The sequence below is a fragment of the Callospermophilus lateralis genome, chromosome 2 (assembly GCF_048772815.1).
Source record: "Callospermophilus lateralis isolate mCalLat2 chromosome 2, mCalLat2.hap1, whole genome shotgun sequence".
NCBI classification, from domain to species: Eukaryota; Metazoa; Chordata; class Mammalia; order Rodentia; family Sciuridae; genus Callospermophilus; species Callospermophilus lateralis.
The window spans coordinates 128,980,461-128,992,198 of NC_135306.1; the positions used below are offsets into that span (position 1 = coordinate 128,980,461).

Here is an 11,738-nt window from a genome sequence, read left to right on the forward strand (position 1 = left end):
TTATTGGAAAAATACAAAAGAGTAAGAGCTATTTTACCCTGCTGTATCCTAAAAAGTCAAGGTTTTCTCCTTCTGCGATGATTGCTGGCATTTTGATTGCATAGCTGAAAACAGAAGTTGCCAGTCAACCTATTGTATAAGAATAAAGTCTGCTCCTACTGAGAGGAAGGGAATAGAACCTGATTCTGAGAGTCAAGAAAGAAAAGGAGATTTAACCCTGAGGGAAAGGATGGGCTTGGGAAACTTTCAGTTTCCATGAATCATTGAGATTTATGCCTTTTTTATATTTAGTTGACAACTGTAGGCATCAGATTATAGCCATAGCCAATAATTAAGCACTACAGTTTGAGAATCAGTGAAGTTTTACACAGTCCAATCTTCCAAAAATTCAGAGGACCATTTTAAGGAAGACCTTTGATTCTACCCAGGGGTCAGTGCCTACATGATGGCAAAGGATCATCCTCAACAATAGCATTGAGCAACAGATGGGGCAAGATTCCAGTGAGCACCACCAAGAACCAGAATGTTGTCTCTCATTGCATTATAAATATTTCACTAGCTACCCCAAATCCTCCATTGTTATGAAACCTGGATTGTGAGAAAATATTTCCTAACATAAAATTGAGATTTGATTTATTTCCCCATCTTAGCAAATGGGCCTCAGGGAAAATTTAAATTAATTTAGAAAAAATTAATATTTCATTCCCTGCTCCCAAGCATCATAGAGAATTTTGTCTTTGTTTATCATTGATATCTACTCAAGTTCACTAAAAATATTCTTATATATATGGTTGTATTATGTATGCACTAATAAAAATGTCAATAAATTCAGTTTACTGGCTTTTAGACCATAGCCAACATGCTATTTTAAAAAGTATAGAAAGATGAATAAAGCTAATGATCGCTTTTAATTAAGAATAAAAACAAGAAGAACAAACACAGGGAGCCATGTTGAGACTCAGTTTAAAGAGAGATTTTGTAAATGTTTACAAATATCTGTAGGTAGGTATAAATTGAAGGGCAGAAAGTTGAAAAGGTCAAAAAGAAGTAAACACCTTATAGAAGGTTATTTTTAAGGTCCTTAATTCAGGCTCTAAACTTCTGAGAAAGAACATGGTACTTGGTAGCAGATTTCATGGACATGGGACACTGTAATGTCCTAAGCTTGAATATTAACTCAGACACAGTCTAATGTTTTAAGACAATATGTTATAAAATACCTTAAGCCTCCAACAGAAATATTGAACTCCTAGAAAATAAAGGTGTGTTCTTGGCATGGAAAGGCAGTTATACACACACACACACACACACACACACGTACTTGAATCTTGGAGGAACTTTTCTTATGTGCTATAGTAGCAAATCTTAACCAATGTCAAGCAGCTGCTACCTTTAGAAAAGATCACATTGAGGGCTCAGTCCTTCAGGGTATTATAGCACTCCAAGTGAATGACGGAATTACCTGAGCACTTTAGGTTCATCTTTGACCATGTTGAAAACCAGAGAGCAGTACTGACCAACTTCTTGAATACCCATCCAAATGAAAATGAAAATACGTCCACATTAAACTGAAGCTAAAAATTGATTCAGAAATCTCTGGTCACAAAATACTCAGAATTGTTTAGCAAAATGGAGCAGGGATGTGTTTGAAGGAGCAATGACCCCGATTCTGCCAGCTACAGCAGATGGCAGCTAAGCAGGGAAGTGAAAGGAAATGGCTACTCTCAATGTCCTTCTGTAAGCTCTCTTAAGAGTTCTCTACAGAAGCAAGGCAAATCTGGAACCTAGACAAGTCAGACTGTCCTTTAATCCCTTTCAATATAAAACACACACACCACAGAAGCTAAAGACAGGGAAGGGTGGGGAGACAGCAGAGGCCAGACTGGCACTGTTCCTGGAAATGCTGCCAGAGCTCTGCACTGAAAGTTCTGGATAGTGTACTGCCCCAAGGGTTGGTGGGTAGAGTGAATGCTGAGGGTGTGAGTTTAACAACACACTGCTACTGTCCATGTTTGAACCCTTTCAAGAACATGTTTGCAAGCTCTGTATGTTAATGGTCTGATAGTGAAGAGGAGATATTAACAGGGCACATAAAAACTACCCCTTCTCAAATTGTTCCAAAGAAATCTTCTATTTCCAAAAATGCTTTGCCCGGGGGTAGGGTTGTGGCTCAGTGGTAAAGTGCTTGACTCACATGTATGAGGCACTGGGTTTGGTCCTCAGCACCACATAAAAACAAATAAATAATACATGTATGACTGCACATATGGTGCAACACTACATCTTATACAACCATAGAAATTTAAAGTTGTGCTGCAATTGTGTACAATGAGTCAAAATGCATTCTGCTATCATATATACCTAATTAAAATAAAATTTTAAAAGAGAAAAAAGATGAAAAATAAATAAAATAAAGATTTTGTGTCCATCTACACCTAAAAATATTTTTTTAAAAAAATGCATTGCCCATAACTAAGACTATATTTTCTCTCCCCAGCAGCACAATCAATAAATGTCACCCATGCTTCATAGGGACTGTTCTTCATGGAGTGTTCTCTTCTTGCTAAATTTATCTTGTTTATGGAAACACCTTATCATTTTGCAGTAATGTTGTTCTTATTAACATTCATATAGCATGAACTATGTCAAGATGGCACATTTAAGTTTACCATTTACATTCCTGATAACTGTCCAGATGGTCACTTGTTTGATATTCCTGTCTTTCACTACTAGTTGATTCCACCTCAGGTGAACTGGATGTGAAGACAGCATTTGTGAAGTGGAGGCACAACCATAATTACATTTGCCAAGTATTAATGCATTCAAGGAGAATTTTTCTCCTAGATGGATAATAGAGCAAGCCCCCTAAGCCCAGAGGCTGCAGTTCAGCATTTGATGAAAAAGACATTCAGCCTTTGAAAAGGAATTCAGATAGCTGTGTTAAGATTTGCACTGCCCATTTATTTGACCAACCCCAAACAGAAGAACTCCATGCAATTAGCTTTTCTCCATGGAATCGTTCTGTTTTTGAATCCAGAGAAGATATTGACTCAGAAAAAGTCTGAGGAAACTCACAATAATAGTGTTCATGCTGCTAGCCTATCATGGGTAAAGCCTGGGTCAGTCCAACTTTTTAGTAAAGAAGAAAAAGCAGTACCCCTTAAGAGACGATGAATCTGGTATATCATGCTAGACTCTGATTTGGTTAAAGCTGAACTTTGCAAAAGACTGCTGAAGAGTAAAACAGCAAACAATGACTTATTAGTATCATTTCCCACATATATGTAAGTTCTAACAGCAAATTTAGAGACCCTCTCTTTAAGTGATATATTACTTCTATTAAGAACTGAAGATCATGAGGCTTATTTTTCTGAATATAATGCTAAAGCTAAGTTGCATTCATTTAAACTAACATAGCAAACAGTTCAACACTAATTAATAGTTTTAAAATCAGTGTTTGTTAGGTAAGTGCATAGTTAAGATATGAAGTAGACAGGTATCTAGCACATTCAAATAGCAAAGACCTTTAAAGTGGGAGATCATGTAAATTTCAGCCTTCTTTCTACTGTCATATTGACTTACAAACTACTGTCACAGACATGCATATTAGTTGAAGTGAGAGCACTTGTTTATACTTTTTTTTTCATTGCATACTTAATTTTTATGGCAAAACAAAAAGTGTTAAAATGGTTCCTAGTAAGGTCAAATTTTTAAGTGTTTTTAAAAGAACACTGAGACAAATTAAATTTAACAGTTTATTTGAGCAAGGAACAATTCACAAATCAAAGAGCTGTCAGAACCAGGTGTTTAGAGAACTCTACCAGTGGGGTGATCAGGGAGCTTCTATAGATTGAATGTGGACATATAGTAGAGAAATTACTCTATTGACTACAATGAGGCATCAGCCTTCTTTGGGCATGAAGTGATGGGGCATTTGCTTTATATAGGCATGGTCAAATCAGCTCACTGTGATTAACTGTGTTTGACTGTTAGTGACTATTTGTTTTAAAATATATACTCCTAAGTTAGGTTTCAGGTTTTTTTTAATATTTTAATTTTTAGTTATAGTTGGACACAATACCTTTATTTTACTTATTTATTTCTATGTTGTGTTAAGGATTGAACCCAGGGCCTTACACATGCTAGGAAAGTGCTCTACCACTGAGCAGCAACCCCCAGGTTTCAGTTTCTTTACAAATTGGGCTCCCAATTTGTTATGTAAATATTCAAAGTATGGAGACAGCCTCAGGCTAATGACTTACTAATTATTTAATTTAGTGATAATAATAATAATTTAATGACTAATGTCTGAATAGAAAAAAAATTAATTAATAAATAATTAACAAGAAAAAGAAAGCACACATACACAATGGTTTAGTCAGTTTTTTCACTGTTGTGACTAAAAGACCTGACAAGAACAATTTTAGAAGAGGAGGAGTTTATTTGGGGGCTCATGGTTTTAGAGTTTTAAGTCCATAGACAGCAAACTCCATTCCTCAGAGCTTGAAGTAAGACTAAACATCATGGTGGAAAAGTGTAGTGGGGGGAAGCAGCTCAAGACATCACACCAGGAAGCAGAGAGAGCAAGATCCAATCCGTAGTGACAAAATAAATATCCCAAATGCATTATCCCAATGACCCTCCTCCTCCAGGCCCAACCTACCTGCCTTCAGTTACCACCCAGTAAGTCTATCAGGGGATTAAATCACTGCTTGGATTAAGGAACTGGTAACCCAATCATTTCACCTTTAAGCCTTCTTACATCGTCTCACACATGACATGGGGGACACCTGACATTCAATCATAACACAAAAATACTCACAAACACATAACAATATGCACATATTGATCAGAAGAGGGTGCCTAAACACAAGGATAACCTTACAAAAAAAAAAAAAAAAAAAAACAGTGACCAAGTGCATAGGTAGAAAATTTCAGAGATAAGCACTACATATTGAAGAAAGCTGAAGTATCTCTTTGGGGTTGTGTGCTTGCTATGGTTATCTGCAATATGGGATATCTGAATATCCCATTTGAATTTCAATATATCTAAAATATGGGATATCTTATATCCCCCCCCCCCAAAAAAAAACTCCTGTGTTAGTGTGAGAATATTCTAGTGTGAAATTGAAACCGCTGTTGACCAGTGACGAGTTCTTGCTTCCCCAATGTTGAAGAATAACACCAGAAAGCACACGCCGAGGCAAGGTCAGAGTAGAAATTAGAAATTATTAAAGGACAGCAGAAAAGACTTCTCCCGGAGGAAGAAGGGGACCCAAGAGGTGGAATCCGTGGAAGTGCGGTTGTTTCCCCTTTTTATAGTTTTGGTGATGGAATGTAGGTTGGAAGAGGGGTGGGACACAGGTGGGCCAAAGAAGTAATCTGGTCAGGAAGGACTTCTGAGTCAGCACCTTTTGGGATGGGCTATCTCCAAGTCTGTTGGGGCTGTTTTCTGAGCTCCATTAACATTTCTTTGAGGTGGACTTTGGCCTAGGGCCTTTTCAGGACTTCATTAACATTCCATGAGTTGTCCTGCGTTTTCCTGAGTCATTCCCAGCATGGCCTCCATTTTAGATTTCACTCGATATTAGACCCAATTTACCTAACTACACTGAGTACCTAACTTTAAATCTGGCTTCAAAATGATTAGATTCTGAGAGCTATGACCTAATCAGTTTATCCTAGTATAAATGAACTGACTGGGTGGTAACTGAAGGTAGATAGGCATGGATGGAGGAAGTGGATCCCTGGGAGTGTGCCCTGTAATGGTTATTCTACCCTGTGTCCCTTTTCCCCTTCTCCCTCTCTCTGCTTTCTGGCCACCATGAAGTGAGCTACTTTCCTCTGCCCTGTCCTTTGGCTATGATGATCTGCCTCATTGTGGGCCTGGAGCAATGGACATGAGACCTCTGAAAACATGAACCTCAAATAAAGTTTCCTTCCTTTAAGTTGGTCTTGTTGAATATTTTGGTCCCAGTAACAAAAAGCTGACTAAAATAGTGCTAATGAAGAGAACTCTAAACAAACACTGTCAAAGTAGATACATTTGGTGGATATTTATAAACCAGGGAAGGATAAGGGAAAAAATCCGAGCTGGTCCCTCATGAAATCAGACTTTCTGGCACAACCTCCCTTGTAAGTGTGAGCTTGGGAATAGTTACGACCCATGACATAGAAAGAGAGGCCAAAGATCCATCAAAAATTTTTAAATGCCAATTTGGGATAAAAGCTGAAAATGGCAATGATCTTTCCCTCCAGCAATTAAAGGATCACAGCAAGACATGCCATGTCAGACTCTGGGAAGATTAAAAAATGAGATCCCCAAATAAAAGTGGAAGCCAAGAATTTGAAAAAGGTTAATGAAAGTGAGATAAAGAGGTGGTAGCTGGAAATTTCATCTTAATTAATTTTTCTTATAGTTTTTAAGCTCAGGACATCTAGGATTATGGAGGAAATCTCTCCCAAGGCAATCGGTTTGACTTTAATTCTTGGAAGCAAGTTCACATACCTAAATTTTAGAATGCTCAGAGAGAATATAAAATATCTGAATCACAATTTAACTATGAGAATAACTGCTTAGAGAAACAAGATGCCCAAGTACATAAAGCACATTTATAAAAAGATATTGCAAAACAGAAAACTTTAGTTGGGGAAGAAAATTTATTTAGACAATAATTCATGGGGTTTTTCTCCCTGCTACAAAGAGTAAAAGAAAGAAAGGTATAGATGTTCCTCACCCCAAGAAGTATTCATGAGTTCAGAATCAAGGCTCCCTATCTTCAGAAATCTTATGTGACAGAACACAAAATGAGAGGTCACCACCAATGGAAAAAAAAAATTCCCCAGTTTCTGTCATCAAATCTTGTTTGAGAAAGGGTAAATCGATGTGGCATATAATCTGGTTCAAGGATTTACAGGTACAAAGGGCTCAAAAGTGAAAATAAAAGATGTGCTTCCCCAGGACTGTGAAGAAAATTAATACTAGACTTCCAGGAAGCAATGAAGAATCATGCTTCTCTGTCACAACAAGAGGCAAATGCAGGACACCAGTTAGTGCTTGCCCAGAACAGAAGACTTAAGAGCATCCAAGTATTCTATGGTAAGAAACTATAACCACTGGAGAAGACTCTTGAAGATCTTTAAATCCACTCTGAGGAAGAATGAGGATCATGCAATACAGTGGCATTATGGAACATTAAGAAAGTCTTAGATGGTCACATGGGCACTGTTTTAATCAGCTTTGCATCACTGTGGCCAAAAGACCTGACAAGAATAATGTAGAGAAGGAAAAATTTATTTGAGGCTCATGGTTTTCAAGGTCTCAATCTATAGATGGCTGACTCCCTTGCTCTGGTCCCTAAACATCAAGGTGGAAGGGTGTGTCAGTTCAGGACATGGAACTAAGAAGCAGAGAAATCACTCTGCTTACCAGGGACAAAATATAAAACCCAAAGTTATGCCCCAGTCACCTACCTCCTCCAGCCACACCCTACCTGCCTACAGTTACCACCAAGTTAATCCGTATCAGCAATTAATCCACTGATTAGGTTATAAACCTCATAATCTAAACATTTAACCTCTGAATATCCTTGCACTGTCTCATACATGAGCTTTTGGGGAACACCACATATCCATACCATAACAGGTACCATATAGAATGATCATATATGTCCTATGGGTTACAATACCAGTATGATCTTTGCACACTGAAAACCTGAGACTTCCTTCAGTCTCTTCAGATACCCATATTCTAACACATTCTCAGAAAACTAGAGAGAAATATTTAAAACATGAGTGAGATGAAGTTTCCTGATATCTTGAAGAATGGAGAATAAAAAGCAGATTTCATTTGAATCTGGTTTTGAGGAATAAATTACACCCATTATAGCACTGATTGGTTCCCCATCTTTGAAACAATACTTGTCTTCTATTTTTACAAATGAATCTACTGACAATTATAGTAAACTATTGGGAGATAATGTTTGCTGATTTCATATATACTTCTTTGTTCAACACATGTTTTTGAGCAGCTCCTCTATACCAGATACAATGTTCTGGACCAGGTATTAACATATAAGCCAGACATGGTTGTCATCTACCCTCATGACACTTTCATTATTAGTCATTGGTGGTCCATATGCCAAATTTCTGGTTCAAATTTCTCAGACATTTTTCATAAAAATGTTTTCTTCCCTTTTATTCTTTATTTGTTCATTTGGTTGAACATTTTGTACAGAGCATTTCAGTCCCTAAACTCCAATAAATGATTAAAAGCAAAAGCAGCTGGGCACAGTGGCTCATGTCTATAATCCCAGCGGCTCAGGAGGCTGAGGCAGGAGGATCTCAAGTAAAAAGCCAGCCTCTGCAAAAGCGAGGCACTAAACAATTTAGTGAGACCCTGTCTCTAAATAAAATACAAAATAGGGCTGGGGATGTGGCTCAGTGATCAAGTGCCCCTGAGTTCAAACCCTAGTACTTACCTACCCAAAACAGCAAAAGCAATAGCAAATACTTCTCATCTCCTTCAATATTCAATAAACATTTACAAAGTACTTATTTTGTGACAGGCACTGTAGGTGCAGGATATATACAGTGACTATTGTAAAACTCCTTTTCTTTATGGGGCTTACATTATAGTAAGACAGTATAAATAATCAAAAAGTAAATGAAAGAATACCAGATGAGGGTAACTCCCAGAGAGAATAAAGCCAAGGCTTAACATCTTCATATGGGAAAACTTTATGGTTTTTTTAAAATATATAGCCTATGTAGAGAAGATAATATTTTAGATAATGCAATAATAACCAATACAGGGATTTTTGTTCCCATATATTCTATTCAGATATACTTCAAAACTACAATGAACATGATTCCTAGAAATAAACACATGTATTACCATTAAAAATATTTTTTAATAAATATTCCATTCTACTTTGGCAATTAAATATTGCTGTACAAGGGAAAGCAATTTTTTGTTTGTTTGTTTGTTTTTTATGGAAAATCTTTTTTTGAAGGTGACATTGAGCGATGATCTGAAAAAAAAAATGAGACCTACTGTATATTGAGAATGTGCTACCATACTGATAAGTTCTCACACACACTTTATCTTATTATTTTTTGTCTCCCCTTACACATACTATTTTTAATTAAAAACATTCATTCAACAAACATTGAACAAACATTTTAAGCACAATATATATATTATATACAGCTCTAGGCACAAGAATATATCATTCAAGGGAAAAAATGATTTTTGTCTGTGTAGAGCTGACATTCTAAAAAGATAAGAATGTTAAGTACCTTGATCAAAGCTGCATAATAAGTATCATAGTCAGATTCAAACTCAAGCATTTCTCATTCTCCAACTACTCTTTCCTCCATAAAATTATATTTGTTTTATTCTTGATGATATGGAAGAAAAACATGAAAATTTGAGATGTGGCAAATCCTTGCGGACATCATTACAATATTTGTTTCCCCAAATGAAATGTTTAGGTAAGTAATTAAACGCTTGTTAAATAATAAATCAAAGTTTATGTTATGGAAAAGATAAAGTATAAAAAGAACCACTAAGTGTTGCTAGGTTCAGGTGTGTTTTCCATTTAAGCAAAAATGGCACTTAACTATTTTTCTTCATCCTATGTCTCTACTGGGAGACCCACTTAGAGGAGCATTTTGTGATCCATAAAGTGTAATGTACCATAAAGAAATTTATAGGGAATAGATGTGTTTCAGTTAAGAGCTCACAACTGTCTTTATCCACTCCACGTCATTTGCTTTCTTTTCCTAATCAAGTTTTGTTTGGGTCATAGTCTTGACAGATGTGATATTCAACTATCTAAATATGTTTTTCTCACTAAATCACAAGAGAAATTAATGGCTCTAGGCCCTAGTATGTAAGGAAATACAGAAAAAATAAAATGAAAATTGAATCAAAATCTTCTGGTTGTCACAGTAAATGCAAATGTCACACAATCAACTACTCATTCATGTGCCACAGATACTGTGGCCTCTGGAGCTGTCTCCTTTTCTGACAGAAACTCAGGAGTTTGTGAGTTCAGCTCCTTACCCCTGTGCTTTGGATATTTATCTATGGTAGTACAGTCAAGATTTGATTTTTACTCTGTTTGAGCACACTTACTTTGTTTTTTTTTTTTTTTTTTTTTTTTGCCAGCTTTTGTTTAACCTTGAAACTACAGGACTTTAAATCCACTTTTCAATCTTTTTCCAAAACCTCTGTCAACTATAAGATCTTATCTATAGTGACAATTCAGTAAATAACTTCAAAATAGTTGAATTTGAATAAGGACAAGTTAGGACTCCAATGGCCTCTTAGTGTCACCTGGGATCCACTAAATTTGTTTACTATGGAATGCCCTTGAATCTCAAGGCTCTAAGACTACTTCTTACCCATTATCAGCTTATTTTGTTTGGTATGAGAAAGCTAAAAAAATGAGAAAATACCTTTACAATATTTCAACTGAAGAATTTCTTTAAAATTGTCTATCTTACCACCAATCCATTCCTCAGTTCTTCCTTCACCCCCACAAAAACCTATAACCCTTTCTTCACCAATAACCCTCTATGTGTACCACCCAACTCCTTTCCTCTTAGTCATCACTTCTTTGTGAATTCTCTTTTCCTTTTATTTTTTCCCTATTTAACCCTTATTCCATTTACTTGCTCCCTACCTCCATTAAAATGCCTTATTTCCTAATTTCTTATCCATACCTATATTACTGGTCCTTCTCCACCTGTGACTAGAGTTCAAAGACCTGAGTATCCACCTGAATGAGTTCTCTGTAGGTTTGGGTCTCACTCAGGTTTACATGATATTATTAAAGGCTTTCTGGAACCCTCTAAGAATAGGGAATGTAGTAATCAACTCAGCCTGATTCTGAGGTTATATCTTCCTAGGCTGTTGAATTTATATCACCTTGTGAAAATGCAAGTGTATCTCACTTACATCACTTTATGGTTTTAAAAAAAAGTTATTCTGACCATCTTCAGAAGGTCCTTCAAAGAAATCAGAATACCCTCTGTGCTTATATGCAGACTAAATATACAAACCAAACTTGTGAAGAACCTAATCTGCCATATGCCTGTTGTAAGAAAAAAAAAAATAGTGTAAATATCACTGCCCAGCATAGCTCTCTGCTTAGTTCCACTACCCTAAGTTGCATTTCTAGAAAGAGATTTACCTTCCATCTAGAAAGCTAGCATTCTTTGCTCTCTTAAGGGCTTCACCTTTCAGGTCTCTGACTTTGCATATACTCACCTTTGTTTTTAGTGACTATTATTAACCATATGACTTTTCTTCCACCTGTCAAAACTCCCAAATCCTAAGAAAACTTTAGGTACAAACTATACTGAGACACCTGACACCATTTGGACTGTTAACTCTACTGGCAAGGCAAACGTGGAGAGCAGAACCTCTTCAGGAAGAAATTTACTCTTCCGTATCATTCATAAGATCACCACTGTGTCCTCTTAACCAGAAGCCCTCCAAGGTCTTCAGATATAATTCAGGTCTCTGACAAGGGGCTCTGAATCCCTACATCCCATACCTGAAATACTCCTGTCCTTTGAGAAAGGAAGACAAATACAAATGAAACAAGCTAGTCTGAGACCTGAGAACAATAAAGAAATAGTCGTCCCCAGTTCATTCAAGTTTCTAACCCAAACCCTATTCTGACTTCTAGCCAGTCTACCACAAATCATTTATGGTCATCAACTTC

The 11,738-nt window shown here is 36.6% G+C and overlaps 1 pseudogene; it reads left to right on the forward strand.

The window, feature by feature from the left end:
* The first annotated feature begins 1,714 nt into the window (after positions 1 to 1,714).
* LOC143387743 (AKT-interacting protein pseudogene) lies at positions 1,715 to 3,065 on the forward strand (annotated as a pseudogene).
* The last annotated feature ends 8,673 nt before the right edge of the window (positions 3,066 to 11,738 follow it).